Here is an 18,885-nt window from a genome sequence, read left to right on the forward strand (position 1 = left end):
CAGGAACATGACAGCGAAAGGACACCAGCATGATATGTTTTCATTAACAAACACACAATCCTATTTCTGAAGCCTGGGGATATTTGCTTCTCCAATAATGGCAGCTCATCCTCTAATGACCAGCCATCAGACAGAGCACAGTAGGACATTATGAACTTGTCGTTAATCAATCAATGAAGTGCTGTGTCTCAAATCACCCACTGCTGTCCTTACACTTGCTATTTTGAGTACATAGTGCACACACTGATGAAGTATGGTCAAATGCAGTGCACTACGTGTACCAGGATGGTGCACTCATAATTGTGGACACTAGTCGCCCTCAACGGTCATCATCTTTGCTACGGAGCAGAAGCTATAGCACCACCAACGGATTTTCAAACTTGTGAAAATGGCGGGTGAGAAAGCTGCATCTGTTGCGATTGAAACGGCGAAAACCGAACTATACAATTGTAATTGTACATTTGTATTTTTTTAATAAGTACCATTTTACTGTAGTCAGACAGTGTGAAAATAAACTGGTATACTGTATTTTGTCGGGTGCCAATTGATGGCGCTAATGCTCCGCCCAGTTGCAATTTACCATTAAACAGAAGAAGAAGAGTCATTTTCTGGCAGTGCATAACGGCGGTGCGCGACGTAAGACAACACTACCGTACTACTGTTGAAATGTACGCACCACACAAGTGACTACATAGTGTACCCAGTGTACTATATGTAGGTGTACTTCCAGAAGTATCCGACTCGAGACACAACAATAGTGACATAAATAACAAAAACATATCTTATATCTTATATTGTTTAACATTACTTAATTGTTTAACATTACTGAAATTGTGCATACTGATTCCAAGCTGAAATGTCTTCTTTAACTAAAACCACCCTGCGAAGGTTATTAGGTAAGCTTATAGAAACTCTTGCAGCAACTTTTTAATGATGCATTTGATATAATGTGTGAGGTACAGTCTAGTGCATGACTGAAAGTGTTACCATAGCTCTGTTACAACCAGACTGAGTTAATATTAAACATGTGTTCTTTAAACCCATGTTTCAATGCCAGCTGTGACCCCCGCTCACTAAGCTGCTTAAGTGCAAGAGCACGGAATTTTGTCAGGTGCCTTTTGTCTCATATTTAAATGATAATGAATGGAAGTCACTGAGTGAAGTAGTGGGAAGGGTCAAAGATAAATTAAATCAGTGCTTTCATCTTACTGACTGATATTTTCTATGTATGAGGGTGACAGATAGTGTTACATATTTACTGTGTAGTTAAATATGAGGGTATATACTCTGATTACTATTAAGGGAGGTCTTGCAAGACATGTAATAAAGAAAAATAGAAAGACTGTATTGTGGAATTAGGTGTCTCCAGCATAAGGACAAAAAGTGATCTTTTTTTTTTCTCTCATAACAACTAATTTAATTGTCATTGTTTTTGAGCAATGATTTGTGTGGGGTAAACACACACACACACATATATATATATATATACACACACACTGTCGATGTCACAAAATACTGAGTAAAGAGATGTTACAAACCAGGCACATACTGCTTGTGAATCATCAAGTCTGTTTCTGAGACACTGGAAGCAGATTTGAGGTCAACGTTGAAGATTAATGATGCTGCGATACTAAAACTGCCAAGCCGAAACTTCTTCTACAGAATGTTTACATGCATTAAATGCTACTTTGCACAAACTACACACGGCATATGTCAAGCTTATAAACACAAACAAGCATAACACACAGTATAATTTTATCATCAATCTGCAATATTAGAAATATTGATATTTTGTGGCATAAGATTATCTGATTGATTATCCTTATAGTATCATCGTTAAAATGATGCCAGTGAAAGCAGAAGGAGCTTTGAAAATATTCTTCAATATTTACATGTACACTCATTTTGTGTGACAATTAAGATGAGGGTTTCTGTGTAAGTGGATCATTATCAAATCAGAGAACATCAACCACAGCAATGAATACCAGTGCATCTGAAGTCCGGCTAGAGTTCACAACCTGAGCGAAGCCATGCACTCCACTCTCATTATGGCTATAGTGTGAAGTGGAGACCGCAATCAGCCACATGACACACTTTTTCTTAGGACAGAGTGCCACTTTACTTGTGTAATTGTCCTAAGTGTACCATATCTGAGAGGACTGACCACGGAAATGGAAGACTCTTTAAATGAAGAGCTCTTACTGTTAATTAAGGAGAAATTCAACAGCAAGTGATCCACCCAGAACATGTCCACTTAGTGGGTTGTTTAATTTTGGAAAGTATGCCTATTCACTTTCTTACCTAGAGTTAGATGAGAAGATTAACACACTCGCGTGTATATATTAAATATAAAGCTAGCAACCAGCTAACTTAGCTTAGCACATAACCCCCACACTTTAGATTGTGTTTGAATTAACAACATAAAACATGTTGATTAGTGAGCTTTACAGGTACTAGTAGGTGAATTTTCCCTTTGAAAAGAGACAGGCTGTTTCCCCCTGTTTCCAATCAGTGCTAAGCTAAGTTAGCCGGCTGCTAGCTATAGATTCATATTTAAAGGAGAATTCCAGCCAATTTTTACATTAATCTTGATCGATATAGCTACACGAGTACTTTCGATAGAAAAAACCCCGACCCAAATCAGTGCAGGTAACACGGAGAAGCTGCAGCTACGTACTACAAGCGTCCCCTGAGCTAAAACGGCAGTGGTCGGGGCAAGTTTTAGAGTGCCTTTGTGCCTCTTACCAGACACAAAATACAATTAATATGTCTGTGCCACATGAACAGGGCCCTTACGTGTCAACAAGATGCGTTTTCAACTCAGACAGTGTTTAAATTCACCTACCCTGGTCCCTGTCTCGATCCTGCCGGTTGCTAGCTTGCCCTGCTAGCTGATAGCCGTTAGCTGCTAGCTGCTAGCTGCCGTCCGGTGAGTGTATTCAGACAGGCTTCTGTGATAATCATCCCAATAATAATCCACGGAGCAGCGGTGGTGTGGCTATGTGGTGTGGCTAAACGCATCTTGTTGACACGTAAGGGCCCTGTTCATGTGGCACAGACATATTAGTTGCATTTTGTGTCTGTTAAGAGGCACAAAGGCACTCTAAAATTTGCCCCAACAACTGCCGTTTTAGCTCAGGGGACACTTGTACATGTAGCTGCAGCTCCTCCGTGTTACCTGCACTGATGTTACAGACTTCAGAGATGTACAGTATCCTCTGATCTGCTCTCAGAAAAAACACCCACACAAGTGCAAAGTACTTTTAAACAGCTTGGCAAATGGTACCCATAACTCTTAGGCTACAACAGTATAACAGCAAAATGTGACTTTTGGTTATTTCAGAATATAAATATACAGGTGATTAAAACAAGCATTTATAACACTGTAGAGCAAAGTTTGAACACAAATAATGTGCCTAAAATAGATCAGAAGATAAGTGGACCATCTAAGTGCTGAAACTGTCAAAGTGCTTCAATCACAGAGGAGAATGGGAGATGGGAGGTGTTAGTAAATGAGGGGGTTATTATGGCAGATTGTGGTGGCTAAAGTCTGTTGCCTCTCCACCTGCTCCCTGTGCTGTTTTACAGTGCACAGAAAGCCTCCTATAACCTCTAATAGCAGTTTGCAGAACGTTTACCCACAAGTGTCATAATTTGCTCTAACAACTACAATTATGCCATTTCCTTTTTTTAGACATACAGTATAGCAAATGGGAACGACTAAATCTCTCTCTAAAAACTTGCATTATTGGAGAAAGGATGTTGCTGAATTGTTGCTCGACGAGCACAAAATTTCACCCTTAAAGCATAACGTGTCTCCATTGTTGTGAGTGTAAACAGAAAGTAGGGTGAGTGTTTTGCTCCTGACAAATGCAGTAGTCAAGCAGGTGAACAAAAACCAGACAGAGGGAAATGGATTGTTGCTATAAAGTAATGTCAACAGTCTCAAAAAAAGGTAATTTTTAAAGCAACTTCAGGGTTAAACTCTTGTTCACTTGTTTGGAATGAGTCAGTTGGTTATTTTCTTGTATTTTTAACGTGAGGCAAGGTTTTTGAGTACTTAATTCATCATGAAATGATGTTAAGCAAATCAGCTGTTGTTTCACTTAAATGACTGTGGGTTCATATTTTTTGTAAAATTCCTTCAGAAATCACTTTAGTTCTGTGTATGTGAACAATTTGTCACTCCTGGCTGGCTGAAGGTACACTGATACACAACCTGCTCTGTGCAAACCACACACTTCACTCCTTATTCGGGCATTCCCATCCACAACAGTTTATAAACAATGGTTTCAATTAATTTGTCTGTCCTTGTGTGGCTCACATAGCACTCGAGTCAACCCTCTTTCTAATTCACAGGAGTGAGGCTCTCTGCCTCTAATAATGGATAAACAAACAAGCGTGACGAGCCCGATGTGAATCAGTTCATAATTTAATTACATTTTGATGGTGAGCTCTGCAGGCGTAAGAATAACCGAGAGGGTACGTTGCTGTCAATGTCATGCACTGTTTGGCATATCAGGATCGTGCAGATTTTGAACTGGATTCGATTTCATAAATAATCTAGTGTTGATTTGTTTTCCCAAATTGATTTGGTTTCCATTGTAATATGAACTGTATATGATCTTCCAACACTAGCGTCATTTTTTGTTTTAGTTCTGAAGTTAAAAAATGGGATATGTGAACACAAAGATATGAGAAGGGTGTTCCTAAATTGTCCTTTAAAACAAAATAAACATATGCAGGATTTGACAATATGCAAATCATGTCCACTTGTCATTTAAGAATATAGAAAATAGACATTTTAAGCATGACAACAACAATAGGAAGCAACAGCTTGAATTGCTTTCATGTATGAAGCTCTGTTTGCATTGATGTTGACCTTTGGGCTGTGACTATGACTCCTACACGCTCTCTGTGCACTGGTGTGAATGGACAATACTGAGCTGCTCTGGCAGGCATGTTTCTGATAAACCAGTGATCTCCCGTAGGCACTTAAAAATGAGTCTGACTTCATTTACATGATAGTATTGCCACAGTGTCTCGGTGAGCATGCTAGGGTCACACCAGTGCACTGTGGTATTAGTTGGAAGCACGTTGGTGTTTGGGAGAGTGGGGGAGAGGGGAAGGTGCACACCCTAAGGAATACAAATAGCATATAACGTTCCTGTTACCCGGCGTCCTTATCTGAGAAGAGAACACATGGTGCACAGGGCTGTACAAAGACAGGGATCTCGTCTTTGGATAATGCTGTATCAGATTGACATACATGGGGGCAGAAAGCTACATGAATATGTTTAATTTCTGATGCACAGTTGTGAATGTATATTCTTGCTATTTTGTTTGCACATAGGAGTAGGCCTATTCGATTATTTTCTGTTGTGAAAATGTCCTGACATATTTCTGTAGATGTACCTGCACGTTATGCTATTTCACAAACTCTTCGTGCATGATACTCTAACACCAAGATATTCACAGAACGTTCGCACAGGTAAGGGTTTCAGCACCATGGACGGAGGAATATAGTTCACCTTATGAGCACCTGGAAAGTTGAGGGATGAATCTGGCTGCTCGTAATTGAACACCGATATTTTGCATTCTAATTGAACATTTAGTTCTGGTCATTTTTAAAGCAATAAAAACATTTTCTCAATCAGCTTCTTGCTGTTCCATTCCAAAGTAGTCTATACGTTACTGAAATGTCTATTAATTGTAGGTTTCAGAATATTTACAGTGTCTCTTAAAAGATTGAAATAGATGAAACCAATTCAATTAACATGTAGTAACCCAAAAGATCAAAATATCTAGGCAATTCTCTTAAGTCAACAATAAAGTAGTGTTCTAATTTGCAAGGGTAAATAGTTCTCTGAGAGAAGATTTAAAACAATCTTCAGCGGTCTCAGTGTAAACTTTTTTTTTTTAAATGCAAACCTGCTACATTTTGCTATAACTATTTTTTGGAATGCATTGCATAAATGAAAATAGCAAGTGGATCAGTGTCACTGGATCTTGGGAAGTTAATCAATGCATTATTTCTAGCCTTGTGTTAAATCAATTCAAATCGCACACACAGTCACAGATGAGGTAGCAGAAACTTCCACTGGCTCCAACAATATTATTGCAAAAAAAGATACATTGTGTAGATATGCCCCACTGACACATGCAAAATATATTCCCTTCTTTAAAAAGCATGCAGTGGGTAATTGTCCTTGAGGACAGTTGACATTCTTGGTGAAACATGTATTCCCTCTTTCACCGACTAATATAAATTATTACAAAAGCCAATACAGTGTCATCAAGCAGTTCTTTCCGAATTCTCACTCAGAGTTAATTGAGTGGAGCAGGACAATCTGAAAAGAATCATCTCTTTCATCTATGTTTTGCTCCAAGTTCAATGTTTCTGTGTAAGTGAAGTAAGCTTACTTTCATCAGAGATGCTGATGGACCGATAGAGGCGCCGGGCTGGGCGGAGAGGGCACAAAAGCATTCAGTAATTCTGTCAAAACACTCGACAACACACACTGATTCATATGAGCTGAGCTAATGGTTTGGCGTGGAGCTATTCTTCTGTGAATAGCAAAGAAACAATATACGCATATAAATAACACCATATATGAAATGATATAGTAAGTGACTTGTAGTCCGGAAATTTAAATGAAGTGGACGCAGGTCAGAAAAATTAGCGGGGAGGCGGGAGGCTTTTTTTGAAACTGTAGGCAAACACACACACATACACACACACACACACACACACACCAACAAACAAAAACAATTGTAAAACACTTTGGACTGGGGAAAATGTATACTGATAAAGAAAATGAATATAAAAAAGTAATGTTCATTCACTACTTGAACCAACGGGAGCAGCCTGATCTGTTCATTAAGGGCCTGAAATCAAAGGTTTAATGGTTATGATGCATAAAGACAGTGTTATACAGCAAGATGACTATTTTGCTAATGTCCCAATAGCACTTGCTGTTTTTCCATCATAACACTGCATGCAATTTGCAGGTTTTGTATGTGCTAACACAATTGTGATATACCTCATGTGCACATGCTGGGAGCTGATGCCTGTGCTCTGCACTTCATACTTAACGCCATAGAGGAGGATCAGAGCTGCTCAGCCAGACTGGGTAACACCCATAAAAAGCAGGGGGCCTTTATGCACTTTCTTGATCCCTCACTCTTTTTCCATTTGCCTTCCCCTCCCCCTGCCATGACAGCATGATTAACCATCAGACACACAATAGGGGCACATGTCCCCATAGCCACGACCAGCTCCCTTAGACCTGTACATCCTAATAAGGATTAGGCAAGAAGTTAACAATGAATGAAGAACTCCTCCAGGAGCCGCTAATTCTATTCTGCTCTGTGTCACTTTTCATCCTAGGCTATTCACAACCCTGTGTTTGAACATAAGGTATAATCCTCTTAAATATCAAAGGTGGACAAATCATATTAATTTAGACATTGCTTCCCCTGGCCCAAGGGCACATTATGCACTCGACACAGAGCCCCAACCTCACCATCTGCTCCACTCTCTCACCTGCCTCTGACTGACACCCCAATGCCCTTTACTCTTTATTCTCACTGCCCCTATCTGATTTTCTCCGTCTATATTTGATGTTTTTAGTATTTCTCACAGAAAAAAAATGGAAAATGTAGAAAGACATTTCAAAGTACATGTTCTTAGCAAACCATATATTGATCACTGACACTGCTTCGGTTAACATGTAGGGACCCTCACTATGCTACCGTTGACATTTTGAGCCTTTTTAGTGGTACAAAATAGCGATTTATTTTCCCCTGTGCCCCGAATACTAGTGTTAATCAGCGGTCTGCACTAGCTTCTTTCAAGCTACAAACACAATCAATTAGCATGGAAACATGTCCCAGAGAACGACAGAGTGGGTACACATCCGTTATTATTTTTATTATTTTTCGCCGGACATCATCATGTATGGCCTTTAAATAATATTTTAAAGTATATCAGCGATGGTAACGGTTGCCATGATTAGGTTGCCAATTGCCTCAACCAAATTGTGACAATTGGCAACCTAATCATCACCCCTGGTTGATGTGATTTGAGTGGTGAGTGGCTTTCCATCTCTGTCTACACTATTTCTTCCCCCAAAAAGGACACAGGTCAACAGAACTTCAAACCATACTGGACATTTAGTTTTGTGTGGTCTAACTAATAGAACTCCTACCTGATGTCATCACTGGTCTCATCTCTACCTGATGTCATCACTGGTCTCATCTCTACTTGATGCCATCGCCGACCTCATGTCTGTCTCATTCACTCCTTGCCTGTGTTCTTCTCCACTAAGACATATTGTCAAACAAACATGTAATAGATTTTTCATTAGTTTTTCCATATCAATAATATTAAGAAATGAATCTGTTGGTATCAAGTGGCTCCCCCTACACTTCCACCTAATGTTAGACCTACCTGCTGCCTTCCCCTGTCTTTCCTGATCCACCATCCTCACACCTGAATGAAATGAACTCACTGTTAAATATAGCAGATCTAAATTAAATTCTTAAATCAGCCTAGTGATGACATCAGATAAGACAACTATTATGCAGTAAGGTTGTGCTGCTGTTGAAATTACATTCACATTTTGTATTTTAAATATTTATATATTTTTTTCATATTTATTTATTTTTCTTCTTGTCATTTATTGTACATGCTACCTTATATTTACCAGTTGTTATTTGACCTTAAGAAAATGTAGGTATGTCATGCATGGGATTGGTACCATGGTTTAACCAAAATCTAAATGTAGCTATCAGCAACATTGGCTTGCATTACGTTAGCAAACACTAGCCAGTCTGTTAACATGGATATTTGCAAGCCTCCAAGTTTGGTAGCAAATGTATGCATGAGTCCATGGTAAACCAGAGTTACAGCATTAGTTATGTTTTCCAGGTTATTCTCATTATTGTACATGGTACCTTATATTTATCAGTTTTCAGCTCAGCAACCTTGGTTTTGCATATTGTAAGCTAGCCGTAAACCCCCATTTGGCTGCTACATTCCCAGTGTTAGCAAATGCTAGCTAGTCTGTTGACATGAATATTTGAAATTCTCCAAGCACAGACATCACACTTTAATCCTACCTGTTGCCTCTCACCATCCACTTATTTAACTGCTGTCGCATCCTTTGACATGTCATCTCCTTTTCCCTCTTTCTTTTTCTACCACCGGGCTTGATTTTTTTGGGCCCGATCTAAGCTCTAACCAATAGTGGCTAATGCAGCCGCTAGCTTTGAGCAGATATGAGGAGCGGGCTACAGAGGTCTGGTGTGCTCCCGTCTTTCTAACTCTTTCTAACACTCCACACAATTTCTTTTTCATTTTCAAACTTGGAGTCTTCAAACTCAATGATGCTGACTCAAGCAATGTCACTTGAGGCAAGATTTTGGTGGTGTTATATATGTCCACTTGTGCAGCCAACATCACTTCCAGTTGAATTTTACCAACCTTCTGCTGGCCTCTCAAGGAGCTAGCATACATACTCTGACATGAATTAGCCCCAGATTGACTGATACTGATTCAGCCCGGAGAATTCACAAGTCCCTGGCTTTTCTCATCCTTTACTCTTTTCCTTCTCTCCTCTTTTCTTTCGCACCGCTGCTTCTGGTTAGTTTTCTCCTCAAGCTCGTCCTTGTCACTCACCTGTCTATGAGACATCAGGCTTTCCCTTTTGTCTGACAGACAGGTGCTAGCAATGTCTGATGGAGTAATTTGCCACAAATGTGCAAAACATGACTGATCAGAGAAATGTCAGCCAAGGTGGTGGAGAATGCGAGAGTGCTGACGACAGAGAAGAGAGGTCCATTTCCATTTATCACAAGTACTGACAGATGGTCCCAGTTCTCATTTTCCATCCTTCTATACTACGTCCCTCAGCTCATTAATGCACTACATCCTTTACAGGTTGATTTATTCTCCACTTGAAGTTGGTGCTTACCACCACTATGGGAAAACAATCTGTGTATTTAAAAGTGTTGGCCCAATCATAAAATAAGCAATTAGAGCAGCCCTATATGTAAACAACAAATGTGTGTAGAAAGTGCAAAAGCCCATTTTTCACTGCACTTAACATTGAGACCGCTTCTTATCTTACATATAAAATAAACATGTAAGTGCTGAGTATCATTATAACAGAGAGTGGGTATTCTGTCTCTCAGTTGGTAGCTGGTTTTACTGATCAAATAAAATGCACAGTAATGGATGGTAATGACCAAAGTGTTTTTAAAGTGTACATTGTCATCCTTTAAAAATTAAAGATCTGTCAGCACCTGCCTTGTCCATTAATGAAGAGGTAATGTGTCTGCCACAGGTAGAAAATAGATTTTCTCTTCAAATGACTTTTCAACTGTGGTGCACACATTAGTCATATCTGATTCTGGAGGAGCAGTAGTCACGTGTCTCAGAGTGGCCAACGGTCTCTGATGTGGAGGCAAAGGTCACGAGACAGCAACTTGTCTGATGCAGAGCCTTGTATGATATGATACAATGCATTTGCATCACCCAGGGAAATGGGACCACTGCCGACATCAATAGAATCTCACCAATTGTATTAGTGAATGCACTGCAACAAAGATGCAATTTACATTAAGAATGAGACTAATCTATACAAAGACAATCATTTTGAGGCTTTGCTCACATGATGCAACACATCAGAGGATCATACCATGCCAATCATGGATTATCTGGGGTTAAAAAAAGAAAGAGATTGAAAGACGTGTAAGACTTTTGGTTGCAGGCAAGCAGAGGTGTATCAAATCACAGGAGGTACACAACAGATGCAGTGGAATAAAGCACCCTAATCCCCTGGGTGGCAATAGATTTAAAAATTATTTTAGGGGATTAATAGAAATCAAAATGATAATCTTATATCAAACAAACTCCATCCAGGTGAATATGTTTGTTTTTGAGTTGGCGAGGAGAGGTTTATCATCCATTGTTTATTTAAAAAAATAATCTTTTACCATGCCTCATTGTGTCTTTTCTTCATGTAACCTCAAACTGTCCGTACTGACTGGTCTCGTCCTTTATTATTATTCATTTTCTGGATCTTTAGCATGCTATTTCATACTGTGCACTGACATTGTTGTGTGATATTGTGATATTGTATTGATATTATATATAAGATGACCTACGCCACTATTATGATACAAACTTGCTGCTCAAAGTATAGTAATGCTCTTCATACATATAGTACATATTTTGAACTTTTGAATTGCAAACATGTTTTTTTTTTTTATTCATTCTAATTCTTTATTATTATCTTTAGCATGATGTGTTTAATTAGAAAGAAGTTGAAAATTGTAATATTTCAAAAGTGTATTGATTAAACTGATCTGAAATTAGTCAATTCAGTCCCATCATTACTATGTTGTAAAATGATGAGGAGCATTGACTTCAAGATCCTTTCAGATTTATGACCTCAAAACATGTGTATATTTTTTTATATGTTTTGGAATATTATAAGGCACTGCTGAGGAGAGAAGGGGAAATACAGCAGGCTGGGGTCTCCTCAGAGTACCTATAGACAGAAAATTGAGCAGCCATGACGGGATGATTTGCCTCCTCTCTGTGTGAAGGAGCCCAGGTTCTTGCAGACAGAGAATGAAAGAAATCAATACACAACACAACACTCAGGATCCAACACAAACACCTCAACAAAAAGCCATCTCCCCAAGTCTGCTGTGACCCTGAAATGACCATATTCTGTTATTGTTCCCTCATCTCCATTGAGAGGATAAGACCCACGCGGAATTGATTGTGTCTCCACAAACCGGAGATAGCCATTGATTTCCCCTCTTCTTTTCAAAAAACAGGAACGCTTTGTTCAACTGACATATATGTCTTCCTTCTCTCCCAAGGTGGAGATACCCAAAAGCATTCTAGGTAGACAGGAATGCAGTGATCGCCTAAACAATAGAATAGAAAGGCATAGTCCCAAGTACTGTTCTTAAGGAAAATATTGGACCAACCATGCTATCAGCCCTGCAATATTCAGAGACCAGTATATCTATAGAGGCCCCCTCTTCTCCCCAGGGATTTGATGCTGATCTCTGACAACTCCTGATGGGAGAGTACAGTGTCATGGCTTCTTTTTCATCTCTCACTATCTCCAGAGAGAGGAGCCAATATGTGCTGCAGCAAGACCACTGACAAGAGCTCACCGCAGGTCCTGTGATATTATCTGGGGTCATATGTGACCAATCAGTCAATCACTCCTTCTGCTGGTCTCTCTCTCTTTAATTTTCACTTGCCCCTCGTGGGAACCGGGACGTTGCAACTGATCAATTGCTTGCAAATAGCTGTATTGACATGACAAATAAAACATCTGCATTGATGAGGCTGTTTGGACAAATAGCTGGCATGGCAATGTAATGGTAGTGTGCAGTAGTGTCAAATGTAGCACATGACCAAGGGGTGACCCAGGGATTGGAAATCAGCATGGTATGAGGTTATGTATTTATTCCATTGTTGCTGATCAAAGAAAATGAAAACAGATGAAAAGAGCTAGCTTAGCTGTGCAGAAGGGTAACAAAGTTTGCCCACCTGCATCTCTAAAGCTCACCAACTAACATGTGATCTTGTTTGTTAAATCCACATAAAAACATAGGTGTGAAAATTATCACTTAAAGTACTCTCGCAGTTAAGTAGACAAATGATCTCCTAATTGAACAAATCTTACAAAAAACGTAAGGATATCCTTAAGAGCATTTATAAATATGATATGATTTATAGATGATATTTTGGGGAATGGCCTAAAGCATAATGAATGGATTGATACATGTTTCCTGTCTTTGTTAATATTACATATTGAGGGATATGTAAAATGTGTATGTTGAATTGGCTAAGAAACTTAAATCTATATATTGTCTTATGCCAGGCAGTCCCAGTCCTGCCCTTCCATCACATCTCCCATAAGTGTTGTATTGGCAGGTAGGTGTGTGGTGGGTGTGGGTGTGAGCCAGAAGACAGTGGGAGGTTTGAATAAAGAGCAGTGAGGGGGCCTCAGCTATGTTTGAAGATGTGTTTTGTTATGAGCATATGTCTTAGTCAAGAGGCATTGGGCTTGGCAGACACTACTGTGTCAATCCATTAGCACGTTACTCTGTGCACTCCCCCGACTCTCACCACCCACTGACCCGCTGACTCTGTGGCTAGCTCAGAGGGTGACCAAATGCGATATGAATAATATATTCTGATGCATATCGGTTCAGATTTACAAAGTTTATCTGGCTGATAATTAAGAAAATCACATACATGTTGTGATCGCAGTTCAGTTTTCCTCAAATAATGGCAGTTGACTGTATTATACAAGATAACGTTTCACAACACAGTTACAAGGTGTGAATCATAAGTGTAGTAAAAGTAAACTATGTCTTTAATATTATAGTGAATGTAGTTTCTATTTATATCTATGAAAATTCTATTTTACCATCCCTGCCCCTCCCTGTCGTGTGACCAATTAACTAATTTGAGGAAAAGACTATTTTGTGGCCATAATGCTGTGTAAAGCCCCAGGGTGTGCTGGAAGAAAACAGATTAGCACATTAGCATCGTAGGGGCTGAATGAAGACTTCTGGCTCTGCCTCAGGCCCTGCTGGCTATTAAAGCCACTGCTGCTCATTGACATCCGCAGACAATTATCTAGCTCTTTTTGCCTGAAATAGAAAGGTTTTCATATAAAACTCTCCCACTCTGGCACTTTTGCACGTTAATATGGAACTATACATTTAATGCCCAACACACACGTTTGGCTTTCTGGACGTTATGTATTTGCAGAAAGCACTGTGAGGTAGCCATCCACCTTACCTGAATAATTTCTAAATAAACTCCTCTTGTACTGTACACACTATCATACTGCTGTCTAGTGTCTCATTCTAGAGTTGTAAGAATTAACAGCGAGATATGTTAGTTGCCCTCCTCTCTGCCCTCTGGGCCTTTATGCAGCCACAAATGAGAACCCACAAATATACTATTTCTTCAAGGTACTCTTCTCTCTCCAGGGATATTGACCCTGCCAGTTAAGTTCTGGTTGGCTGCGCTCTGCAGAGATGTTGGAACTGTCAGAGGAAATATACGGTCCTTATCTGGAACCCAGGTGTGCTGAGGCAAAGTGTTAAATTTGGTCATTACTCTTGTAATAGCGCTTTTATGTTTTGCTCGCAAGGGTCATGTGTGCAACCGCCACAGCAGGTCTTTGTTGAAAGGTCTGCAGACAGAAACGTAGGCATCAGTTTCCTATGTCAGCTTCCTATGTCCATGAAGAAGGCTAATGGTGAATGTCAGGCAGACGTCTACAGACACTGTTGCAGAGCTGAAAGATATGAAGAAACACTGATGAAAAGAGAGTGGTAAAAATTAATCCTGGATGTGAAAATATGGTGATAAGATACATCAAGGCTTCTGAGGCATGTCGGTCTAATCATGTGTAAATGTATTTTGTATGTGTGTGTGTGTGTGTGTAAGTGTGTGGTTGCTTGCAGCAACATATGCATGCATGTGTTGATTTGTATGTGTAGACTGGGCTGGAGGCAGTGCCAGGGGGAGGAGACGGCAATTCTGAAAAACGGCTTTTTGATGTAGATAAATGGCTTACAGATGGCTCACTCAATATATTCAAATGAGATATAAAAATAGGGGAGGGGCTATCTGTCAATAAAGGGATGGTTCCAGGTGTAGCATCATGCATTGATCAGTCAGGGATTTGAAAACAGTTTTTTTAAACTTCAGTAAACTTCAGTTTAAACTTCTGTGTGACCCCAACAAGTTTATTGTGAAATTTCTTTTTTTCTGTGATAACATGACAGTGGAATACGGAATACGGTTGTTGGCCTGTTCATTAAATGGAATCTGTTATTTCATGCAAAGCGTAGCTTCTTGGAAATTAAGAATGATATATTAAGAAAGATCATTGTTATGCTGTATGCTTTTGGTTGTTAGCTCTACCTTTCAAAGCTCTTGTGAAGCGGAATTTTTTTAAATCAAGGCAATTCAAATATATGATTATCAATACAACATGTGTATACTGCGGAAATAGACACGAAAAAAACAGCTTAATTCATGCTGTAATTAGGTATTTTGTTTTGGCGGTTACACTGTAAGAGATCAACACAAAACATGAATATACAAATGAATATAAAACCATCAAACATAAATATGAAACCATCAAATAACAAAGGATAATGCCAGGAAATCCACCTCTGAAAACAGCCTCTGGTAGTGGTATTACAACTCTCTAAGATCCAGCAGTCTGGACAGTTTATGTTTTCGAAGAGATAATCCCCTTCATTCAGCCATCTCAGTCTGCACACAATATCCTGGAGGTAAGACTTGCTAGCACATTCCATACTATAATGTACAACTGGTATAAATTGTATTTACTCACGTTTCACCTTTAACATTGGGCTGGAAAAGAAGCCCAAATGCGATTATGCACGTGAAGAATTAATCCGGAGATGAGCACAGGGTAATGTATGGTAATTATCCAACAGGATATTCTTACATAGCGATTAGCATATCTGGGAGGCCAGACAGGAATGGGAGGGCAGTCTGAGCGGAAGGAAAGGACACAGCTGCTGATAAGAAGCCCAGTTTGTTGTTGTTTTTTTTATGTTGATTAAAAATGTGGATAGTCTGGCTACAGGCATGTACACGCTCCCTTCTCTCTGTTCCTCTCTATCTCATGGGCACATACACAGATGAGAATGGACATGTGGATGTACTTGCACACATATACACACACACACACACACACACACACACACACACACAGTGGCAACACTCGGTGAGAAGGGGAATCAAATCGAGAAGGGAAACACTGGATTTGAGAAATGAGCACTGTTCACAGCCCACTAGGGAAGAGGCACTTGTGTGTATGTTTGTGCCTATGCACCGAAGGTTTGAACATAATACATAACTTGATTACAGCCCAACAGGTGCAATTAAAAAATATTGTTTATTATTAGTTAGAAGTTATTATAGTACAATCCATGCAATAATGTGGCAGGTATAACATCAAGGATGGGACAAAAGAAGGGTTATAAGAATAGTAATTTCACTTGTGACTATGTGATGCTTTTATTGAATGATTTAATACAAGTCTCTGTGGATTTAAAGAAACAGCCCTGATACTTAAGTTTAGTTGAATTAACAAAACTGTCCTTTCCCGAAAAACAACACCATAGCTCGTTTGTTCAAGCGGCAATTACGACCCATTTTTTACGCATATAGTGGTGGCACACTCTAGTGGCTGTAGTAACTAAGAGGAGGCAGGTTGGGGCAGTGGATGGGTCCAACAAACACAGGACTTTCACCCCAGGGGACCGGAGTTCATGTCCCATTTGAAAACAAACGAAACTGCGAGTTTTATTAACTTTACAGAACAAGCGGAACTTCGCCATGTTCTGCGCCATGTAGCCCGGAGGTAAAGTAACCTAACAAATGTACTGATTTTAACCCAAACCACAATCTTTTCTTAATTTAACCAATTAATTTTGGTGCCTAAACATAACCAAACTGCGACCATTTCACAAGGTAAATGAGGTGGCTAAAACCGTGACCATTACGTAGATACGCTCCTGTGGGTTATATTTCCCACCAACACTAGGTGCGCTATTTATAAAAAGCTCAAATGGGTCGCATTAGAGGGTAGGAATAAACTACCAACATTGTAGTATTGTTTGGAGGACTTTTATCCTACCTAAGAAATAAATTGTTGTCTTGACGTTTTTCACATTTTTTGTCAGTTCTCTGTCTGTCACTTTGTATGTCTTAAGTATTTCCAAGAAGAGATTAAACTGTTTACAATCCGTTTGCAAAGAAAATATGAACATTTGTTCATGTTAGTTTTTATTATTGATGTCTATACATACTGTATTATTTTTTGCAAATTGTATATAAATATGTTTTCCAGCACCTCCTAAACCCCTCATCTCTCTACGCTGTAGCAGTATTAATAAGTATTTGCCAACAACACAGATTACCTTTAGTTTTTTCCGTCTGCCCTGTAACCCCATTGCACAACATGACCACGAGCCACTGTATCAATGCTGGGTTTGGTATTTAGGTGTAATCAGCCATGTAGGGCACCAGCTTGCCAAGAAGCACGGCCCTTTGTGAGACACCCATCTGTTTAGTGCATTGGGACATGCCCAGTCCCAAAGAGCTGCTGGAATGAAAGGGTGAGTATGAGAAGGCCCAGCTGAAAAGACAAGGGTGGGCGGCAGCATCAGGACACAGTCTGTCTGCGGCACTCCTGCAGTCTTATTCTAATGCAGCAGCTATGACTCCCCTGCTCGCATACAACTCAGAGATCAGAGACTGACAGATGCACCAGGGGAAGCAGACTGGGATGTCTGACACATCCATCCTTTCATGCATGCAGTGTCTGTGTCCCCCTCTCTCCCTCTCTGTTAAGCTGCTTGGCTAATATTTTCCTATTGACTCGGCAGTGTACATATTACCCAGCCTTGGTGACCTCTTAGCGGGACATATCTGTGTGAGTGCAGATCGATTCATACAGTGGGCTCCCCCTCCTTGTTGTCATTATCCCGAGGATGGGGCGGGGCAGAGTGGGAGCGTGTGATAAGCTGCTATAGGCCAGTCAAACCATTCCAGCAAGAGTCGTGACCCAACTGCAGTAGGGCTGATTATACCTCACCCGGGGCTGCTAGGTCTGAGATTCAAGCCTCTACACTCCAGCCTGAAACATATTACCCCTGACTGAGATCACAGCAGCAGAATAGCAGATGATATTAACCAGATAGCAAACAGTGGGAGCTCAAATATTGTGTTTTCTGGGTTGAAAATATGTATTTTTACTTTCTTTCACTAATTCATTTTTCTTATTAATGTTACTGTGTTAATATTATTGTTATTATTATTCAATTTTATTAAAAACTAATAGTAAACTCATAAACAGTAGTTGTTGACTTGTTGACACTTTCATTCTGAAATATAGTAAAAAGCTATTAAAGTATTTGTCTTTTGTGTTGAGATTATTGAGTATTATTTCAATCCATTCTGTTTGTCATTATTTTTATTCTAAATTAGTAGTTTCAGTGTCCGAAATGTACAGTAGTTGTTAATTATCCTGCATATTTTGGCTTTTTATTTAGAATTGTAGAATTTTTTTTTTTTTAAAAAGCCGGCCACACGGGCAGCTTCCAGGTATGTGTAATTGTGTGAATGTAACAGGTTGTCATTGTAAATGAGAATTTGTTCTCAATCAACTTACCTGGATAAATAAAGGTTAAAAAAAAAAAAAAACATTTCAAATGTTTCTCCCAAGTAGCCAAGAGATGTCAGGCAGGTGACACTTGTGAGAGACTTGGCATGTGTTGCGTGGAAAAGAGCCCCTTTCCTCGGGTGGTAGGACCATATGCCCCAAACTCCAACACAATCCCCGTCCCCTACCCCTCCACTTCCCCTAAACATACGCACAAGCACGCTCCTTTCAGTCAACGCAGCCTGCGCCCCCACCCCCGGCCCACTGTGCCTTCTCTTGCAAACACTCCTGATAACTGGCAACAGCTGCGGTGATGAGCACAATGCGTGGGCCAAAGGCAGCTCAGCTGGCCTCACTCCCCACTTGACACAGGGTTGACCTCTGGCATGCAAGTCGTCCTCCCCGAAGGCTGCTCTGCCTATAGCCTGACACAGTCTGTCTCTCTATCTCCTCTCCCCACACACCCAGCAACGGCCCGGTGCATCCTCAGGTCAGCCGGGTCAATTAAATTCAAATTGAGGATAAATGATTTGTAAATCATGTACAGATAAGGAGCTAATGCTCCAGAGGGAGGAGGCACGGCTGCTTTCACTCTTCTTAGTTGAGAATAAAAAAAAAAAAT

The sequence above is a fragment of the Sander vitreus genome, chromosome 13 (assembly GCF_031162955.1).
Source record: "Sander vitreus isolate 19-12246 chromosome 13, sanVit1, whole genome shotgun sequence".
In the NCBI taxonomy this organism is placed as follows: domain Eukaryota; kingdom Metazoa; phylum Chordata; class Actinopteri; order Perciformes; family Percidae; genus Sander; species Sander vitreus.